Genomic DNA, 5,445 nt, shown 5'->3' with positions numbered 1-5,445 from the left:
TTATAATTGTATATATAACCATTTTTTATGAACTTAGCTCTAATAAATACTATCCTTAAAGTATATTTGATTTTCTTATTATTTCATGAGCACAATAAAATTGCGAGCAAATGAGTGAATACTAAAATTGTTGGTGTAACTTCTAACTTTCATGGAAGCAGGACCTGATGATTTCTATGTGAAGCCACTAACTTCAACTAAAGTTATCAGTTTACTCGAGAAGCTCAAGAAGAACTAATTATTTTTTTATTAGTGGTTCATGACATTAATCGATATGCATATTTATAAATATATATAACTAAATAAGTATGTTATTTATTTTAAATAAAACTATCTTTTATATTATATTTATTTGAAAATATTTTATAGATTAATATATACACCGGTTTGAACTTGTGTCCTAACTAAGCAAAGAAATTGACGGTGCAAAAGATGATGACTATCTTCATTAAATTCCATGATAATTTACATTTGCCAAAAAGATTTGGGTTAACAATAATAATTTTTAATTAATTAAAATTTTCATTTCAAACATAATTTGTATTTTGTCATATTTATTTTATTTTAGCATTGATTCTTTTTTCAGCTTAAGAGGAATATATACATATATATATATATATATGTATATTAATAAATGGAAGACAAGTATGGACCTGGGTCTGGGCCTGGGTCTGGGTCTTGGTCTGGGCCTGGGCTTGGATCTGGTTTTGAGCCTGGGTCGGAGACCGGGCCTGTTTATGGGTGTGGGCTTGGGCCTGGGCATGGACATGGGAAAATGCTTAATCTAACTGTAAATGGCGCGGGGTGCAACAGCTAAGACCCGACCCGAGATTGCAACGCAGGTAAGTAACGGTAAGTCGAGGACATACTAGGAAATTCACTTCAAAATTTAAACTCTGTTTTCCTGATCCGACGAGGAAAAGAAGAGTCTCTGTTTCTAAGAAAGAAGAAGGATCGGAAGCGGAAATCCAAAGAAGATATTCACTGATTGTTTCCGTTCTTGTTTTCAAGAATAAGAAGAAGAGACTCTCTGGGTTTTCTTCCGTTTTTTTCATTCTTCTGCAAATCGGTTCCCTTTCCTTGCTTCTGTGGTAAGAAAAAGAGAGATTCAACCTCTGTGTTTTCTTTTAGGCCTTTTCTGTTCCAAACCGAGAGAAGGGATTAACAGTTTGTCTCCGTTCTTTTTTCGGAATAAAAGACATTCTCTGCCTTTCCTTCCATTGTTTTCATTCTTCTGCAAATCGCTTTCCTTTCCTTGCTTCTGTGATAAGAAGAAGAGAGATTCAGTCTCTGTTTTCTTTCAGCGTTTCTCTCTTCCAAACAAACCGTTGAAACCTTTCCTTCTACAGATTCTCTATTGCCTGCGAGAAAGATTTCAAGATGGATGAAACACTGGAGATTCTTGCAGCTGCCAAGAAAGCCGCCGATTCTGCAAACATAAAGGGTATTCTTCGGGGTTCATCTGAGATTTCCAGATGCGTTGAATGTTGAAAAAGCTTGAAACCTGTCCCTTAAACAATGAGCTCATCAACAACCACAACCTCTACAAGAAGCTTCAAAATCTCTGCAAGCACAAGAGCCGAAAGATATGCTCTGCAGCTTCTCGGCTTATCGATGTGTGGAAGAAGAGAGAGGTCGAACTCTCAAAACGTTCGACGCGGCCCGGTATCATTCGCATCAAGTTGCGACCTGCGCCTACTGCTCAACGGAGTTCTGACAATGTTTCAAAGTTGCCTCCTCTTCAACCCTCATCTCTGAAGATGGTAGAGTCCCCCAAAGCTTCGAACGAAGGGCTCATCATTCGCCTCAAGATGCCATTGCAAACTCCTGTTCAACCTTCATCTCAGAAAGAGGAAGATGCATCAAGGAAAAAAGTCAGGGCCATGCTTGAAGAAGCCTTCTCAAAGGTGGCATCAGAATCTAGGGGAAAGGTTGGAAACAATATGTGTTTGAGGGATCCTGTTGAGGTTGCTGCAATGGTTGAGTCTGAGATGTTTACTCAGATGGGTACTTGCATTGGTAATCAAAAGATGAAGTACAGGTCAATTCTGTTCAACATGAAGGATGCAAAAAATCCAGACTTGAGGAGAAAGGATCTTTGTGGAGATATCAAACCTGCTGAGCTGATCAAGATGAAAAGTGAGGAGATGGCAAGCGATCGACTTAAGCTTGAGATGAGTGAGATAAGAAAGAGGGCTGCACTTAGGGAAGAGAATTTGATACATCAATTATCTGAATGTAATGCTTCATATTGATTTGTTTCAACCATTGGAAAAGAAGTAATATCCTGTATTGCTTCGTTGGGTAGAAATTTGATGTAATAGGTGAGTACCGCTGTTAGAGTCCTGTTGAAATTTGATGTAAGTGAATATGGCTCTTTGAGCCTCTTTGAAAAATTCAATGTAATGAGATGAACATTTTGCTGATTTAAAATTTTTCATTTTGTGCTTCTCTGCTTCTATTTTCTTTTATGGATTGTTCTTCTAGGCATCTAATGTACATAGCAACAATTTTTCGAATGAGGAATTTTTCTAGGGGATGAATTGAGGGAATCCCCACGGATGGATCCTTGATTGGTGGTAACTCTGCAGTGGAATTTTATAGTTGTTAGTTGTTTTTTTGTCTTTGATGGAGTCTTGAGAGTAATTATGTAACATTGTTAAAGATGAGAAAGAAAGATATAGTCCTTCAAGAAATTTTGAGGGCATTTGGGAGAAATATTTAAGGCATGTTTGATGATATTCATGATTTGCAGCTCCACCAGCAAGAATCAATGTTGGTGTGAGTAATCCCTTTTGGTCCCTTAAATTTATATTTGTTTATCACTCACGTTTTTACTTTCTTCATGAAAATGAAAAATCCTTTTAATTGTTTCTTTCATTATTATTTTTAATGTGTACCTGCCAGTTTTCTGTTTGTGCTTGTTTGGTGCTGCTAAAACCTGATTCAGGTGTCATAGCTGCGGGTATGCTTTTGCATCTCATTTAAACAATCATGATGTCCTGGTTTCACATTTCTTAAAGTGTTAAATTTCTTTGGTTAATTAGATTAAGCTTGTTCAAAATATTGGAAAAGTTTGGATCACATAATCACAAAAATTGAGAGAAATAACTAATGTTGCTTGACTGGTGGCCAATTTCTGCTTCGGGCTCAATGGAGGACACCTTGCCTTTGTATGTGTTTTGGATGATCCTCTGGCACCAAAATAAAAGAGAATGTGTAGGCCAAGTATTTGACATTATGAGCTCCTTAGTATAACTCTAAACTCGACCTTATATTGTTTAGACCGTTGGAGAAGAAATAATATTCTGTATTGCTTAGTTAGTATGAAATTTGATGTAATAGGTGAAAACAACTAGTAGTCTCGAGTTGAGATTTGATATAAGTGAATATGCTTCTTTGAGTCTCTTTCAAAAAATTCAATGAAATGAGATGAAAGTTTTGTCGAATTGATATTGTTCGCTGTTCTGCTCCTTTGCGTATATTTTCCTTTATGAAATATTTTTTCCTACACAATTTCCCAAATGAGAAAGTTTTCTAGGGAGTTTTTGAGGAGTCCCCATGAATGTTTATTTGTGTAGTTGCTTATTTTCTCCAACATGTTGATTTGTTTTAAGAGTTGTTCTAACAATTTTGGCAACACCATGGACCCAACAAATGGGTGGCATCGGCAAGTTTTACTGCTACTGCTGCTTGTGCAATAGCATTGCTATCAATTATACACACACACATATATATAAATATATACTTCTGCTGATTATCTTTTGGATGCAAATGGTTATGGAGGTATTTTCTCTTGCAAAATTTAGTTTTGAGTTTCTTCTTATTTTTAAAAGAGAAAATATAATATCGATTTTTTGAGTTTTAATAGCTTTTTGTTTTATGTCTTATTTCTTGTAGGTTACACGTGAAGTATTGAATTCTGCACATCTTTTTTAAGTATTTATTATGATAAAATTTATTTTACGTCTCTAACTTTCTTAAAGAGTTTGAGTTTTTAATTTTTCTGAGTTGGGAGGGAATAGACCTCAGTGAATCAAGCAGGTTTCAATTTTCTGTTTTCTTACCTTTTGGATTTTCACTGTCTCCATGGTGATAGTAAAAATCACACAACTAAGTTCTACAAAACTTCACTTAAGTACCGTTACGGATCTCTGATTCACATACTTTGTATGCATTACCCCACATTATATGAAAGTAAATTAAGAAAAACAAAGAAGAAATGTGTTAGCTGAAAGTATGAAGGAGAGATGTTGAAATACTAATTTATTGATGCAGACAATGGAGGGGACATATTCTAGTGTTTCTTTCAAAGATGCTTCGAGGAAAATTTGCCATGCATAAGGGCAAGGGAAGGTTGGAGCAGTAAATTGTGAAAAACAGAGAAGAAATATATGAGCAGAAAGTATGAAGCAGAGACGTTGATATACTAACATATTGATGCCGAGAATGGATGGGATATATTTTTGTGCTCTTCTGAAAGATGTTTCAAGGGAAATTTGCCATGTTCAAGGGCAAGGGAAGGTGGGAGCGGTATATACATTTGGTTGACATTGACATGGAGGAAAACCTTGACACTGCTAAAACCTTAGCAGCAGTGTTTTGAAGAACATATGGCACCACAATGAAGAAGAGGGTTTAGGCCAAATATTTGCGTTGTTGCTTCTTCACGAACTAATTACTGTAACTTTAAACTCGAGTTTAAATTTGTAGAACAGTAGTGTTTGTGGTTTTAAAATAGATTGTAGATAAAATTTAAAATGGTTCTAATTGTCAAAGTGAGTTTGTTATTGTTTTTCAAAATTTTGAAGTTTTGCCCCTTGATCAACCGGATGACTTATATTGGACAATTTCCTGGGTTGAAGAAGAAGTCCATGGCAAAATTTCTTTGTCTCTTAGGTATGATGGTGCAATTAGATGGGGGGTTAATATGTCAAGAGATCATGTCATCAAATTGCTTTGACAAGAAGAAAAGTATGGCAGAGAAGATTATGAGGGTTTGGTTAAAACAAAGTCTGACATTAATATGATTGAATTTCCATATATAAGTCTGCTGCAGCCTTCAAACATAGAATGATCTAGAACTCGAGGCTTATTTAATGGATATTGTAAGTTATGTTTATAACAAGTTCTGAAATTTTGTTAAATTCTCTACACTTGCAAGGCTTATATAGGAATCAAGCGCATTATTCAAGAGTTTGAACAGTCAAGGGAGCTTTTCTGGTTCTCTGCATTTCCAACTTTTTGAATTTTGTGAATCTACTCTTCATCAGACCTTATATAAAGAACTTGAAATGAAACTTCTAACGGTTAGGTTCAAATCCAATTTTACATGTATACTTTATATAATTAGTTTATTTGCATTTTGATAGGAAAAGGATGACTTACTAAGGGTATATACACAAAGATAGAATTCTAGATAGTTGAGAAAAAGTCATTCTATTT

The 5,445-nt window shown here is 35.2% G+C and overlaps 1 pseudogene; it reads left to right on the top strand.

Annotated features, from left to right (window-relative positions):
• The first annotated feature begins 737 nt into the window (after positions 1 to 737).
• On the top strand, positions 738 to 2,438 carry LOC148240275 (transcription elongation factor TFIIS-like; annotated as a pseudogene).
• Positions 2,439 to 5,445: the final 3,007 nt, after the last annotated feature.

The sequence above is a fragment of the Carica papaya genome, chromosome 9, assembly GCF_054855325.1.
Source record: "Carica papaya isolate Zhongbai chromosome 9, ASM5485532v1, whole genome shotgun sequence".
NCBI classification, from domain to species: domain Eukaryota; kingdom Viridiplantae; phylum Streptophyta; class Magnoliopsida; order Brassicales; family Caricaceae; genus Carica; species Carica papaya.
The sequence above is the reverse complement of the archived record's forward strand: the minus strand, read 5'-3'. Positions and strand labels throughout refer to the sequence as shown.